Source organism: Oncorhynchus nerka, linkage group LG10 (genome assembly GCF_034236695.1).
Source record: "Oncorhynchus nerka isolate Pitt River linkage group LG10, Oner_Uvic_2.0, whole genome shotgun sequence".
In the NCBI taxonomy this organism is placed as follows: Eukaryota; Metazoa; Chordata; class Actinopteri; order Salmoniformes; family Salmonidae; genus Oncorhynchus; species Oncorhynchus nerka.
In genome coordinates this window covers 8524397-8541780 of record NC_088405.1, presented here as the reverse complement: position 1 = coordinate 8541780, position 17384 = coordinate 8524397, and positions in this window count along the sequence as shown.

Sequence of the window (17384 nt, the reverse complement as noted above, 5' to 3'; positions counted from 1 at the left end):
CCAGACTGCATGGAGCAGCCAGAGCTGCCAGTCTGCATGGAGCAGCCAGAGCTGCCAGTCTGCATGGAGCAGCCAGAGCTGTCAGTCTGCATGGAGCAGCCTGAGCTGTCAGTCTGCATGGAGCAGCCAGTCTGCATGGAGCAGCCAGAGCTGTCAGTCTGCAGGGAGCAGCCAGAGCTGCCAGTCGGCATGGAGCAGCCAGAGCTGCCAGTCGGCATGGAGCAGCCAGAGCTGTCAATCTGCATGGAGCAGCCAGAGCTGCCAGTCTACATGGATCCTTCAGATCTGCCAGTCAACCAGATTCTTCCAGATCTGCCAGTCAACCAGATTCTTCCAGATCTGCCAACCAGACTCTTCCAGATCTGCCAGTCAACCAGAATCTTCCAGATCCGCCAGCCAGCCAGGATCTACCGGAGCCGACTACCTGCCTGAGCTTCCTCTCAGTGCTGAGCTTCCTCTCAGTGCTGAGCTTCCTCTCAGTGCTGGGCTTCCCCTCAGTGCTGAGCTGCCCCTCAGTGCCGAGCTGCCCCTCAGTCCCGAGCTTCCCCTCAGTCCCGAGCTGCTTCTGTCCCGAGCTGTCCCTCAGTCCCGAGATGCCCCTCAGTCACGAGCTGCCCCTCAGTCCCGAGCTGCCCCTCAGTCCAGTGGGGATCTGGGTGAGGACTATTAGGCCATGGTCGGCGGCGAGGGTGGATTATCCCAGGACGCGAAGGGGAGGAACTATGACATTAATGGAGTGGGGTCCACGTCCCGAGCCGGAGCCGCCACCATGGACAGACGCCCACCCGGACCCTCCCTATGGTTTTGAGGTGCGTCCGGGAGTCCGCACCTTAGGGGGGGGTTCTGTCACGCCTTGGTCTTAGTATTTTGTGTTTTCTTTAAATATTGTTTCAGGCCAGGGTGTGACATGGGTTTATTGTATTGTCGTATTGGGGTTTTTGTAGGCATTGGGATTGTGGTTGATTAGGGGTGTGTCTAGTATAGGCTTGGCTGCCTGAGGCGGTTCTCAATCAGAGTCAGGTGATTCTTGTTTTCTCTGATGGGGAACCGTATTTAGGTAGCCTGGGTTTCACTGTGTATTTCGTGGGTGATTGTTCCTGTCTCTGTGTAGTTTCACCAGATAGGCTGTAATTAGGTTTCACGTTCCGTTTGTTGTTTTGTATTTGTATAGTTATTTCATGTATCGCGATTCATTCATTAAAGACATGAGTAACCACCACGCTGCATTTCGGTCCGACTCTCTTTCAACAAACGAAGAACGACGTTACACATTTATGGTAGAGTGGCCAGACGAAAGCCACTCCTCAATAAAAGGCACATGACAGCTTGCTTTGAATTTCCCAAAAGTCACCTAAAGACTCTCATACCATGAGAAACAAGATGCTCTGGTCTGATGAAACCAAGATTGAACTCTTTGGCCTGAATGCCAAGAGTCACGTCAAGAGGAAACCTGGCACCATCCCTACAGTGTAGCATGGTGGTGGCAGCATCATGCTGTGGGGATGTTTTTCAGCAGCAGGGACTGGGAGGCTATTCAGGATTGAGGCAAAGATGAATGTAGCAAAGTACAGAGAGGTCCCTGATGAAAACCTGCTCCAGAGCACTCATTACCTCAGACTGTGGTGAAGGTTCACCTTCGAACAGGACAACAACTCTAAGCACACAGTCAAAACAATGCAGGAGTCTCTTCGTGACAAGCCTCTGAATGTCCTTGAGTGGCCCAGCAAGATCCCGGACTTGAACCCGATCTAACATTTCAGGAGAGACCTGAAAATAGCTGTGCAGCAACGCTCCCCTTCCAACCTGACAGAGCTTGAGAGGATCTGCAGAGAAGAATAGGAGAAACTCCCTAAATACAGCTGTGCCAAGCTTGTAGCGTCATAACCAAGAAGACTTGAGGTTGTAATTGCTGCCAAAGGTGCTTCAACAAAGTGCTGACTAAAGGGTCTGAATACTCATGTAAATGTGATATTTAAGTGTTTTATATTTTAATACAATTGCAACAATTTATAAAAAACAGTTTTTGCTTTGTCATTATGGGATATTGTGATGTCATTATGGTGTATTGTGATGTCATTATGGGGTATTGTGATGTCATTATGGTGTATTGTGATGTCATTATGGGATATTGTGTGTATATTGATGAAGAAAAAACGATTTAATCCATTTTAGAATAAGGCTGAATACTGTCTGATCTTGTCTGCAGCAGTAGATCCATCCCCTGTCTGGTTCTGTCCATGGCAGTAGATCCATCCCCTGTCTGATCTTGTCTGCAGCAGTAGATCCATCCCCTGTCTGGTTCTGTCCATGGCAGTAGATCCATCCCCTGTCTGGTCCTGTCCATGGCAGTAGATCAATCCCCTTACTGGTCCTGTCCATGGCAGTAGATCAATCCCCTGTCTGGTCCTGTCCATGGCAGTAGATCCATCCCCTGTCTGGTCCTGTCCATGGCAGTAGATCCATCCCCTGTCTGGTTCTGTCCATGGCAGTAGATCAATCCCCTGTCTGGTCCTGTCCATGGCAGTAGATCCATCCCCTGTCTGGTCCTGTCCATGGCAGTAGATCAATCCATCCTGTCCATGTCCATCCCCTGGTTCTGTCCATGGCAGTAGATCAATCCCCTGTCTGGTCCTGTCCATGGCAGTAGATCCATCCCCTGTCTGGTCTGGTCCTCCCCTGTCTGGTCCTGTCCATGGCAGTAGATCAATCCCCTGTCTGGTCCTGTCCATGGCAGTAGATCCATCCTCTGTCTGGTCCTGTCCATGGCAGTAGATCCATCCTCTGTCTGGTCCTGTCCATGGCAGTAGATCCATTCCCTGTCTGGTCCTGTCCATGGCAGTAGATCCATTCCCTGTCTGGTCCTGTCCATGGCAGTAGATCCATTCCCTGTCTGGTCCTGTCCATGGCAGTAGATCCATCCCCTGTCTGGTCCTGTCCATGGCAGTAGATCAATCCCCTGTCTGGTCCTGTCCATGGCAGTAGATCCATTGCCTGTCTGGTCCTGTCCATGGCAGTAGATCCATCCCCTGTCTGGTCCTGTCCATGGCAGTAGATCCATCCCCTGTCTGGTTCTGTCCATGGCAGTAGATCCATCCCCTGTCTGGTCCTGTCCATGGCAGTAGATCCATCCCTGTCTGGTCCTGTCCATGGCAGTAGATCCATCTCCTGTCTGGTCTGTCCATGGTAGATCCATGTCTGGTTCTGTCCATGGCAGTACATCCATCCCCTGTCTGGTTCTGTCCATGGCAGTAGATCCATCCCTGTCTGGTTCTGTCCATGGCAGTAGATCCATCCCCTGTCTGGTTCTGTCCATGGCAGTAGATCCATCCCCTGTCTGGTCCTGTCCATGGCAGTAGATCCATCCCCTGTCTGGTTCTGTCCATGGCAGTAGATCCATCCCCTGTCTGGTTGTGTCCATGGCAGTAGATCCATCCCCTGTCTGGTCCTGTCCATGGCAGTACATCCATCCCCTGTCTGGTTCTGTCCATGGCAGTAGATCCATCCCCTGTCTGGTTCTGTCCATGGCAGTAGATCCATCCCCTGTCTGGTTCTGTCCATGGCAGTAGATCCATCCCCTGTCTGGTTCTGTCCATGGCAGTAGATCCATCCCCTGTCTGGTTGTGTCCAGTAAAAAAGTCCAGATAAACAATAAGAGCCTAATGATCCTGCAATATTGTGGCTTCTTGTCAAAGGTGATGCACTTGTGTGAGATCTAGGAAGTTAAAACAAAATCTCTCATACATGCTGGCCAACTAGTCTTCCACGGATCACTGGAGACTGGCTTATTCACTGGCTTATTTCTGATATGATGAGCAGAAGGAAGCTTCCCATCAGTGTCAGCTTATCTAACCCGCACCTCATTTTCATTTATCAAAACTGAGTGACTGTGCGGAAATTCAAGGCACAAAATACCAACCTATCTTATCAAAAGGATGATTAAAAGGCCAGATTTAACACCACAGAGACAGGTGTGCGTTAGTTTCACCTACCAGGAGAAAATCACCACAGAGCCGGGAGAGCCATCACCACAAAGCCAGGCAGAGCCATCACCACAAAGCCAGGCAGAGCCATCACCACAAAGCCAGGCAGAGCCATCACCACAAATCCGGGCAGAGCCATCACCACAAAGCCAGGCAGAGCCATCACCACAAAGCCAGGCAGAGCCATCACCACAAAGCCAGGCAGAGCCATCACCACAAATCCGGGCAGAGCCATCACCACAAAGCCAGGCAGAGCCATCACCACAAAGCCAGGCAGAGCCATCACCACAAAGCCGGGCAGAGCCATCACCACAAAGCCGGGCAGAGCCATCACCACAAAGCAGGGCAGAGCCATCACCACAAAGCCGGGCAGAGCCATCACCACAAAGCCAGGCAGAGCCATCACCACAAAGCCAGGCAGAGCCATCACCACAAAGCCAGGCAGAGCCATCACCACAAAGCCAGGCAGAGCCATCACCACAAAGCCAGGCAGAGCCATCACCACAAAGCCAGGCAGAGCCATCACCACAAAGCCAGGCAGAGCCATCACCACAAATCCGGGCAGAGCCATCACCACAAAGCCAGGCAGAGCCATCACCACAAATCCGGGCAGAGCCATCACCACAAATCCAGGCAGAGCCATCACCACAAAGCCAGGCAGAGCCATCACCACAAAGCCAGGCAGAGCCATCACCACAAATCACCAGGCAGAGCCATCACCACAAAGCCAGGCAGAGCCATCACCACAAATCCGGGCAGAGCCATCACCACAAAGCCAGGCAGAGCCATCACCACAAAGCCAGGCAGAGCCATCACCACAAAGCCAGGCAGAGCCATCACCACAAAGCCAGGCAGAGCCATCACCACAAAGCCAGGCAGAGCCATCACCACAAAGCCAGGCAGAGCCATCACCACAAAGCCAGGCAGAGCCATCACCACAAATCCGGGCAGAGCCATCACCACAAAGCCAGGCAGAGCCATCACCACAAAGCCAGGCAGAGCCATCACCACAAAGCCAGGCAGAGCCATCACCACAAAGCCAGGCAGAGCCATCATCACAAAGCCAGGCAGAGCCATCACCACAAAGCCAGGCAGAGCCATCACCACAAAGCCAGGCAGAGCCATCACCACAAAGCCAGGCAGAGCCATCACCACAAAGCCGGGCAGAGCCATCACCACAAAGCCGGGCAGAGCCATCACCACAAAGCCAGGCAGAGCCATCACCACAAAGCTGGCAGAGCTATCACCACAAAGCCGGCAGAGCCATCACCACAAAGCCGGCAGAACCATCACCACAAAGCTGGGCAGAGCTATCACCACAAAGCTGGCAGAGCCATCACCACAAAGCTGGCAGAGCCATCACCACAAAGCCGGCAGAGCCATTACCACAAAGCCGGCAGAGCCATCAATCACCACAAAGCCGGCAGAACCATCACCACAAAGCCGGGCAGAGCCATCACCACAAAGCCGGGCAGAGCCATCACCACAAAGCCGGCCGACACATTTTGCATCCTAACTTGCAGCCTATTCACACTGTGATACCAATAACACCTGGATATCATTTACAAAAGACTGACTGGGGGTGTTACGAAGAGGCCCTTAATACAACTGGTGTTACGAAGAGGCCCTTAATACAACTGGTGTTACGAAGAGGCCCTTAATACAACTGGTGTTACGAAGAGGCCCTTAATTCAACTGGTGTTATGAAGAGGCCCTTAATACAACTGGTGTTACGAAGAGGCCCTTAATACAACTGACTGGAGGTGTTACGAAGAGGCCCTTAATACAACTGACTGGGGGTGTTACGAAGAGGCCCTTAATACAACTGGTGTTACGAAGAGGCCCTTAATACAACTGACTGGGGGTGTTACGAAGAGGCCCTTAATACAACTGACTGGAGGTGTTACGAAGAGGCCCTTAATACAACTGACTGGAGGTGTTACGAAGAGGCCCTTAATACAACTGACTGGAGGTGTTACGAAGAGGCCCTTAATACAACTGACTGGAGGTGTTACGAAGAGGCCCTTAATACAACTGGTGTTACGAAGAGGCCCTTAATACAACTGACTGGGGGGATATTCTGACTTGAGACCTGCTAAAGTGGTCTCCCATTATACATCAAGGAAAGAGTTCTGCAGGGAAAGAGTTCTGCAGGCTTATCTCAACACTGAATCTGACCTATTTTGTGCCTGATGTCGTGTTACCACAGAAGATGTGGGGTGGCAGGGTAGCCTAGTGGTTAGAGCGTTGGGCTAGTAACCGGAAGGTTGCAAGTTCAAATCCCCAAGCTGACAAGGTACAAATCTGTCGTTCTGCCCCTGAACAGGCAGTTAACCCACTGTTCCTAGGCCGTCATTGAAAATAAGAATTTGTTCTTAACTGACTTGCCTGGTTAAATAAAGGTAAAATCAAAAGAAAATGTAGCTAGACTCTTTGTGCCTGATATTGTGTTACCACGGAAGGTGTAGCTAGACTCTTTGTATACTATATTGTGTTACCACAGAAGGAGTAGCTAGACTCTTTGTGCCTGATATTGTGTTACCACGGAAGGTGTAGCTAGACTCTTTGTATACTATATTGTGTTACCACAGAAGATGTAGCTAGACTCTTTGTGCCCGATATTGTGTTACCACAGAAGGTGTAGCTAGACTCTTTGTATACTATATTGTCTTTGTATACTATATTGTGTTACCACAGAAGGTTACCACAGAAGGTGTAGCTAGACTTTTTGTGTATATATTGTGTTACCACAGAAGGAGTAGCTAGACTCTTTGTATACTTATATTGTGTTACCACAGAAGGAGTAGCTAGACTCTTTGTATACTATTTGTGTTACCACAGAAGGTGAGAAGGAGTAGCTAGACCCTTTGTGAAGGTGCAGCCTGATAATTGTGTTACCACAGAAGATGTAGCTAGACTCTTTGTGCCTGATATTGTGTTACCACAGAAGTTACCACAGAAGGTGTAGCTAGACTCTTTGTAAACTATATTGTGTTTACCACAGAAGGTGTAGTGACTCTTTGTAAACTATATTGTGTTACCACAGAAGGTGTAGCTAGACTCTTTGTGCCTGATATTGTGTTACCACAGAAGGTGTAGCTAGACTCTTTGTATACTATATTGTGTTACCACAGAAGGTGTAGCTAGACTCTTTGTATACTATATTGACCACTTTGTGCCTGATGATTGTGTTACCACAGAAGATGTAGCTAGACTCTTTGTGCTTTGTGCTAGACTCTGATATTGTGTTACCACAGAAGGTGTAGCTAGACTCTTTGTATACTATATTGTGTTACCACAGAAGGAGTAGCTAGACCTGATTGTGTTACCACAGAAGATGTAGCTAGACTCTTTGTTGATATTGTTTACCACAGAAGGTGTAGCTAGACTCTTTGTATACTATATTGTGTTACCACAGAAGGTGTAGCTAGACTCTTTGTGCCTGATATTGTGTTACCACAGAAGATGCAGCTAGACTGTTTGTGCCTGATATTGTGTTACCACAGAAGGTGTAGCTAGATTCTTTGGTACTATATTGTGTTACAACAGAAGGAGTAGCTAGACTCTTTGTATACTATATTGTGTTACCACAAAAGGAGTAGCTAGACTCTTTGTATACTATATTGTGTTACCACAGAAGGTGCAGCTAGACTCTTTGTATTTAATGTTGTGTTACCACAGAAGGAGTAGCTAGACTCTTTGTATACTATATTGTGTTACCACAAAATGAGTAGCTAGACTCTTTGTATACTATATTGTGTTACCACAGAAGGTGCAGCTAGACTCTTTGTATTTAATGTTGTGTTACCACAGAAGGAGTAGCTAGACTCTTTGTATACTATATTGTGTTACCAAAGAAGTTGTAGCCAGACTCCTTCTATTTAATGTTGTGTTGTTACCACAGAAGGAGTAGCTAGACTCTTTGTACACTATATTGTGTTACCACAAAAGGAGTAGCTAGACTCTTTGTATACTATATTGTGTTACCACAGAAGGTGCAGCTAGACTCTTTGTGCCTGATATCGTGTTACCACAGAAGATGTAGCTAGACTCTTTGTGCAATGATATTGTGTTACCACAGAAGATGTAGCTAGACTCTTTGTGCCCGATATTGTGTTACCACAGAAGATGCAGCTCGACTGTTTGTGCCTGATATTGTGTTACCACAGAAGGTGTAGCTAGACTCTTTGTATACTATATTGTGTTACCACAGAAGGTGTAGCTAGACTCTTCGTATACTATATTGTGTTACCACAGAAGGAGTAGCTAGACCCTTTGTGCCTGATAATTGTGTTACCACAGAAGATGTAGCTAGACTCTTTGTGCCTGATATTGTGTTACCACAGAAGGTGTAGCTAGACTCTTTGTATACTATATTGTGTTACCACAGAAGGTGTAGCTAGACTCTTTGTGCCTGATATTGTGTTACCACAGAAGATGCAGCTCCACTGTTTGTGCCTGATATTGTGTTACCACAGAAGGTGTAGCTAGACTCTTTGTATACTATATTGTGTTACCACAGAAGGTCTAGCTAGACTCTTTGTATACTATATTGTGTTACCACAGAAGGAGTAGCTAGACCCTTTGTGCCTGATAATTGTGTTACCACAGAAGATGTAGCTAGACTCTTTGTATACTATATTGTGTTACCACAGAAGGTGTAGCTAGACTCTTTGTATACTATATTGTGTTACCACAGAAGGAGTAGCTAGACCCTTTGTGCCTGATGATTGTGTTACCACAGAAGATGTAGCTAGACTCTTTGTGCGTGATATTGTGTTACCACAGAAGGTGTAGCTAGACTCTTTGTATACTATATTGTGTTACCACAGAAGGTGTAGCTAGACTCTTTGTGCCTGATATTGTGTTACCACAGAAGATGCAGCTAGACTGTTTGTGCCTGATATTGTGTTACCACAGAAGGTGTAGCTAGATTCTTTGGTACTATATTGTGTTACAACAGAAGGAGTAGCTAGACTCTTTGTATACTATATTGTGTTACCACAAAAGGAGTAGCTAGACTCTTTGTATACTATATTGTGTTACCACAGAAGGTGCAGCTAGACTCTTTGTATTTAATGTTGTGTTACCACAGAAGGAGTAGCTAAACTCTTTGTATACTATATTGTGTTACCACAAAAGGAGTAGCTAGACTCTTTGTATACTATATTGTGTTAACACAGAAGGTGCAGCTAGACTCTTTGTATTTAATGTTGTGTTACCACAGAAGGAGTAGCTAGACTCTTTGTATACTATATTGTGTTACCAAAGAAGTTGTAGCCAGACTCCTTCTATTTAATGTTGTGTTGTTACCACAGAAGGAGTAGCTAGACTCTTTGTACAGTATATTGTGTTACCACAAAAGGAGTAGCTAGACTCTTTGTATACTATATTGTGTTACCACAGAAGGTGCAGCTAGACTCTTTGTGCCTGATATCGTGTTACCACAGAAGATGTAGCTAGACTCTTTGTATACTATATTGTGTTACCACAGAAGGTGTAGCTAGACTCTTTGTATACTATATTGTGTTACCACAGAAGGAGTAGCTAGACCCTTTGTGCCTGATAATTGTGTTACCACAGAAGATGTAGCTAGACTCTTTGTGCCTGATATTGTGTTACCACAGAAGGTGTAGCTAGACTCTTTGTATACTATATTGTGTTACCACAGAAGGTGTAGCTAGACTCTTTGTGCCTGATATTGTGTTACCACAGAAGATGCAGCTCGACTGTTTGTGCCTGATATTGTGTTACCACAGAAGGTGTAGCTAGATTCTTTGGTACTATATTGTGTTACAACAGAAGGAGTAGCTAGACTCTTTGTATACTATATTGTGTTACCACAAAAGGAGTAGCTAGACTCTTTGTATACTATATTGTGTTACCACAGAAGGTGCAGCTAGACTCTTTGTATTTAATGTTGTGTTACCACAGAAGGAGTAGCTAGACTCTTTGTATACTATATTGTGTTACCACAAAAGGAGTAGCTAGACTCTTTGTATACTATATTGTGTTACCACAGAAGGTGCAGCTAGACTCTTTGTATTTAATGTTGTGTTACCACAGAAGGAGTAGCTAGACTCTTTGTATACTATATTGTGTTACCAAAGAAGTTGTAGCCAGACTCCTTCTATTTAATGTTGTGTTGTTACCACAGAAGGAGTAGCTAGACTCTTTGTACACTATATTGTGTTACCACAAAAGGAGTAGCTAGACTCTTTGTATACTATATTGTGTTACCACAGAAGGTGCAGCTAGACTCTTTGTGCCTGATATTGTGTTACCACAGAAGATGTAGCTAGACTCTTTGTGCAATGATATTGTGTTACCACAGAAGATGTAGCTAGACTCTTTGTGCCCGATATTGTGTTACCACAGAAGATGCAGCTCGACTGTTTGTGCCTGATATTGTGTTACCACAGAAGGTGTAGCTAGACTCTTTGTATACTATATTGTGTTACCACAGAAGGTGTAGCTAGACTCTTTGTATACTATATTGTGTTACCACAGAAGGAGTAATAGACCCTTTGTGCCTGATAATTGTGTTACCACAGAAGATGTAGCTAGACTCTTTGTGCCTGATATTGTGTTACCACAGAAGGTGTAGCTAGACTCTTTGTATACTATATTGTGTTACCACAGAAGGTGTAGCTAGACTCTTTGTGCCTGATATTGTGTTACCACAGAAGATGCAGCTCGACTGTTTGTGCCTGATATTGTGTTACCACAGAAGGTGTAGCTAGACTCTTTGTATACTATATTGTGTTACCACAGAAGGTCTAGCTAGACTCTTTGTATACTATATTGTGTTACCACAGAAGGAGTAGCTAGACCCTTTGTGCCTGATAATTGTGTTACCACAGAAGATGTAGCTAGACTCTTTGTGCCTGATATTGTGTTACCACAGAAGGTGTAGCTAGACTCTTTGTATACTATATTGTGTTACCACAGAAGGTGTAGCTAGACTCTTTGTGCCTGATATTGTGTTACCACAGAAGATGTATCTAGACTCCTTCTATTTAATGTTGTATTGTTACCACAGAAGGAGTAGCTAGACTCTTTGTATTTAATGTTGTGTTACCACAGAAGGAGTAGCTAGACTCTTTGTACACTATATTGTGTTACCACAGAAGGAGTAGCTAGACTCTTTGTATTTAATGTTGTGTTACCACAGAAGGTGCAGCTAGACTCTTTGCGCTGAAGGACAGAGAAGAGGAGCACAAGGCCAGAGAGGATGAATGCGGCCGCAGACACAAAGCAGCTGCTTATTAGGGAAAAAAAAAAAAACATCCAGTTCATGTCTTACAAGGAAATGTGTAACCACTGCAGTCTAAAACCAACAGTGTTTTCTACTGAAGCAGGTGCTGTATTTCTACAGCTTGAGGGCTGAGACCAGTCAGTAGATATAACACCATTCAGTAGATATATCACCATTCAGTAGATACAACACCATTCAGTAGATACAATACCATTCAGTAAATACAACACCATTCAGTAGATATAACAACATTCATTAGATATATCACCATTCAGTAGATACAACACCATTCAGTAGATACAACACCATTCAGTAGATATAACACCATTCAGTAGATATATCACCATTCAGTAGATATATCACCATTCAGTAGATATATCACCATTCAATAGATACAACGCCATTCAGTAGATATAACACCATTCAGCATATATAACACCATTCAGTAGATATATCGCCATTCAGTAGATATAACACCATTCAGTAGATACAACACCATTCAGTAAATACAACACCATTCAGTAGATATATCACCATTCAGTAGATACAACACCATTCAGTAGATATATCACCATTCGGTAGATATATCACCATTCAGTAGATACAACACCATTCAGTAGATATAACACCATTCAGTAGATATATCACCATTCAGTAGATATATCACCATTCAGTAGATACAACACCATTCAGTAGATATAACACCATTCAGTAGATATAGCACCATTCAGTAGATACAACGCCATTCAGTAGATATATCACCATTCAGTAGATACAACACCATTCAGTAGATATATCACCATTCAGTAGATACAACACCATTCAGTAGATACAACACCATTCAGTAGATATATCACCATTCAGTAGATATATCACCATTCATATAAACAACATGTCTGACCCTGTAAACAACACCATTCAGTAGATACAACACCATTCAGTAGATATAACACCATTCAGTAGATATAACACCATTCAGTACATACAACACCATTCAGTAGATATAACACCATTCAGTAGATACAACACCATTCAGTAGATATATCACCATTCAGTAGATATATCACCATTCATATAAACAACATGACTGACCCTGTAGAACAACACCTATCATACTACTATGACTGACCCTGTAGAACAACACCTATCATACTACTATGACTGACCCTGTAGAACAACACCTATCATACTACTATGACTGACCCTGTAGAACAACACCTATCCAGTGTGACAATACAACACGTTTATTTAAGATCATTCTTCTCTTTTCCCCCACAGCCCACAGCCCCCACAACCCACAGCCCCTACAGCCCACGGACCCCCACACAGCCCACAGAACCCCCACATACCTCGCACAGCCCACAGACCCCCCACAGCCCACAGACACCCCCACAGCCCACATTTGTCTGTATTAAACAACCCTGACCCCCCTGTAGAACAACACCTATCATACTACAGACTGACCCTGTACACCCACAGCCCACGGACCCCCACACAGCCCACAGAACCCCCACAGACCCCCACAGCCCACATACCCCCCCCCACAGCCCACAGACACCCCCCACAGCCCACGGACCCCCACAGCCCACAGACCCCCACAGCCCACCCACAACCCACAGCCCCCACAACCCACAGCCCCCCACAGCCCACAGAACCCCCACATACCCCGACACCCCACAGACCCCCCACGGCCCACAGACACCCCCCACAGCCCACGGACCCCCCACAGCTCACAGAAACCCCACGGACCCCGCACAGCCCCGCCAATCCCACCCCAACAACAAGTATATAGTGTCAGTTCTCTGTGTCTGACCAGTAGCATGGAGCTGTGGCTCCTCTTCTTCCTATGTAATGTATCACAGTGAATTTGGTGATGGTCCCCCCCCCCCTTGTTCATAGAAATTAGTCTTTGAAGTTGTTAAGTTAATTTCCATTCGTACATCCTGATATTAGCAGACGCTGACCACTAATAGGAAGGAGAAAAAAAACCCCCCCCCAAAAAAAAAAAAAAAAAAATACGTCATATTTGACTGGTTTTTGTTTTCACGGCACTTGAACATCACAGGGGGGACACTAAAATATTGGGAGAGAATCTGCTTTTACTCAGTGAGAATAGTGTTTCATGTATTGTGACAGCAGACCACAGGATCACTGGGAGAATGAGACAGAGTTTCACGCTGGTTCACATTTAGAAGAGATACAAATCAAATAAAGGAATGCTTTTGTGGAATGAGAAGGGAGAGAGAATGAGAAGGGAGAGAGAATGAGAAGGGAGAGAGAATGAGAAGGGAGAGAGAATGAGAAGGGAGAGAGAATGAGAAGGGAGAGAGAATGAGAAGGGAGAGAGAATGAGAAGGGAGAGAGAATGAGAAGGGAGAGAGAATGAGAAGGGAGAGAGAATGAGAAGGGATAGAGAATGAGAAGGGAGAGAGAATGAGAAGGGAGAGAGAATGAGAAGGAAGAGAGAATGAGAAGGGAGAGAGAATGAGAAGGGAGAGAGAATGAGAAGGGAGAGAGAATGAGAAGGGAGAGAGAATGAGAACAAGAGAGGTTTAAGAGACCTTGTTAAAATGTATATGGGACTGTCTCAAATATCACCCTCTTCTTTACCTTCACTATAGACCCTGGTCTAAAGTAGTGCACTACTACCCTATAGACCCTGGTCTAAAGTAGTGCACTACGACCCTATAGACGCTGGTCTAAAGTAGTGCACTACTACCCTATAGACGCTGGTCTAAAGTAGTGCACTACGACCCTATAGGTCCTGGTCTAAAGTAGTGCACTACTACCCTATAGACCCTGGTCTAAAGTAGGGCACTACTACCCTATAGGCCCTGGTCTAAAGTAGTGCACTACTACCCTATAGGCCCTGGTCTAAAGTAGGGCACTACTACCCTATAGGCCCTGGTTAAAGTAGTGCACTACTACCCTATAGGCCCTGGTCTAAAGTAGTGCACTACTACCCTATAGGCCCTGGTCTAAAGTAGGGCACTACTACCCTATAGACCCTGGTCTAAAGTAGTGCACTACTACCCTATAGACCCTGGTCTAAAGTAGTGCACTACTACCCTATAGACCCTGGTCTAAAGTAGGGCACTACTACCCTATAGACCCTGGTCTAAAGTAGTGCACTACTACCCTATAGACCCTGGTCTAAAGTAGTGCACTACTACCCTATAGGCCCTGGTCTAAAGTAGTGCACTACTACCCTATAGACCCTCGTCTAAAGTAGTGCACTACTTCCCTATAGGCCCTGGTCTAAAGTAGTGCACTACTACCCTATAGACCCTGGTCTAAAGTAGTGCACTACTACCCTATAGGCCCTGGTCTAAAGTAGTGCACTACTTCCCTATAGGCCCTGGTCTAAAGTAGTGCACTACTACCCTATAGACCCTGGTCTAAAGTAGTGCACTACTACCCTATAGGCCCTGACTAAAGTAGTGCACTACTTTCCTAAGGCCCTGGTCTAAAGTAGTGCACTACTACCCTATAGGCCCTGGTCTAAAGTAGTGCACTACTACCCTATAGACCCTGGTCTAAAGTAGTGCACTACTACCCGATAGACCCTGGTCTAAAGTAGTGCACTACTACCCTATAGACCCTGGTCTAAAGTAGTGCACTACTACCCTATAGACCCTGGTCTAAAGTAGTGCACTACGACCCTAAAGACCCTGGTCTAAAGTAGTGCACTACTTCCCTATAGGCCCTGGTCTAAAGTAGTGCACTACTACCCTATAGGCCCTGGTCTAAAGTAGTGCACTACTACCCTATAGGCCCTGGTCTAAAGTAGTGCACTACTACCCTATAGGCCCTGGTCTAAAGTAGTGCACTACTACCCTATAGACCCTGGTCTAAAGTAATGCACTACTACCCTATAGACCCTGGTCTAAAGTAATGCACTACTACCCTATAGACCCTGGTCTAAAGTAATGCACTACTACCCTATAGGCCCTGGTCTAAAGTAATGCACTACTACCCTATAGACCCTGGTCTAAAGTAATGCACTACTACCCTATAGGCCCTGGTCTAAAGTAATGCACTACTACCCTATAGACCCTGGTCTAAAGTAGTGCACTACTACCCTATAGGCCCTGGTCTAAAGTAGTGCACTACTACCCTATAGGCCCTCAGAAGGTTGATACCATGACGTTAGACACTGCATTAGGACTAGAACAGACCTCAGAAGGTTGTTACCATGACGTTAGACACTGCATTAGGACTAGAACAGACCTCAGAAGGTTGTTACCATGACGTTAGACACTGCATTAGGACTAGAACAGACCTCAGAAGGTTGTTACCATGACGTTAGACACTGCATTAGGACTAGAACAGACCTCAGAAGGTTGTTACCATGACGTTAGACACTGCATTAGGACTAGAAGAACAGACCTCAGAAGGTTGTTACCATGACGTTAGACACTGCATTAGGACTAGAACAGACCTCAGAAGGTTGTTACCATGACGTTAGACACTGCATTAGGACTAGAAGAACAGACCTCAGAAGGTTGTTACCATGACGTTAGACACTGCATTAGGACTAGAACAGACCTCAGAAGGTTGTTACCATGACGTTAGACACTGCATTAGGACTAGAACAGACCTCAGAAGGTTGTTACCATGACGTTAGACACTGCATTAGGACTAGAACAGACCTCAGAAGGTTGTTACCATGACGTTAGACACTGCATTAGGACTAGAACAGACCTCAGAAGGTTGTTACCATGACGTTAGACACTGCATTAGGACTAGAACAGACCTCAGAAGGTTGTTACCATGACGTTAGACACTGCATTAGGACTAGAACAGACCTCAGAAGGTTGTTACCATGACATTAGACACTGCATTAGGACTAGAACAGACCTCAGAAGGTTGTTACCATGACGTTAGACACTGCATTAGGACTAGAAGAACAGACGTCAGAAGGTTGTTACCATGACGTTAGACACTGCATTAGGACTAGAACAGACCTCAGAAGGTTGTTACCATGACGTTAGACACTGCATTAGGACTAGAACAGACGTCAGAAGGTTGTTACCATGCCTAACGGAAGATGAACTCAACATCTGAAAAGATATCTGCACAGCACTCTCATATTTCCTTGCTGCAGCTACATCTGTCAACTGTATAGTTTCAACTTCAGAAAATAATTTTTGACATTTTGCAAATACATTCACTGGTTCCATAATTCTACTAGTTAGTGTCTGTCTAAAGACAATGAGTAAAGAGGGGAGACAGTGGAGAGGAGAGACAGAGGGGAGACAGAGATGAGGGGAGGCGGAGGAGAGGGAGGAGCCAGAGGAGAGGGAGGAGACAAGAGGGAGGGGCAGGTAGAGAGGGAGGAGACAGAGGAGAGGGAGTAGACACTAGAGAGGGGAGACAGTGAAGAGGGGAGACAGTGGGGAGAGGAGACAGTAGAGAGGGGAAACCAGGGAGAGGGGAGACAGTGGAGAGAGGAGTCAGTAGAGAGGGGAGACAGTGAAGAGGGGAGACAGTAGAGAGGGGAAACAGTAGCGATGAGAGACAGTGGAGTGGGGAGACAGTGGAGAGGGGAGAGAGTGGAGAGGGTTGGCAGTGGAGAGAGGGAAGACAGTGGAGAGAGGAGACAAGGGAGATAGTGGAGAGGGGAGACAGTGGAGAGAGGAGACAGTAGAGAGGGGAGACAGTGGAGAGAGGAGAAACAGTAGCAATGGGAGACAGTGGAGAGGGGAGACAGTGGAGAGAGGAGACCGTAGAGCGGGGAGACAGTGGAGAGAGGAGAGATTAGAGAGGGAAAACAGGGTTGAGGGGAGACAGTGGAGAGGGTTGGCAGTGGAGAGGGGAGCCTGTGGAGAGGGGAGCCTGTGGAGAGAGGGGACAGTAGAGAGAGGGGACAGTGGAGAGGGGAGACAGTGGAGAGAGGGGAGACAGTGGAGAGAGGGGAGGGGGTGGAGAGAGAAAACAGGAGGGAGGGGAAACAGTGTATAGAGGAGACAGTAGAGAGAGGAGACAGTATAGAGGGGAGACAGTAGAGAGGGGAAACATGGAGGAGGGGAGACAGTGGATTGAGGAGTCAGTAGAGAGGGGAAACAGTAGCGATGGGAGATAGTGGAGAGGGGAGACAGTGGAGTGGGGAGACAGTGGAGAGAGGAGACAGTAGAGAGAGGAGA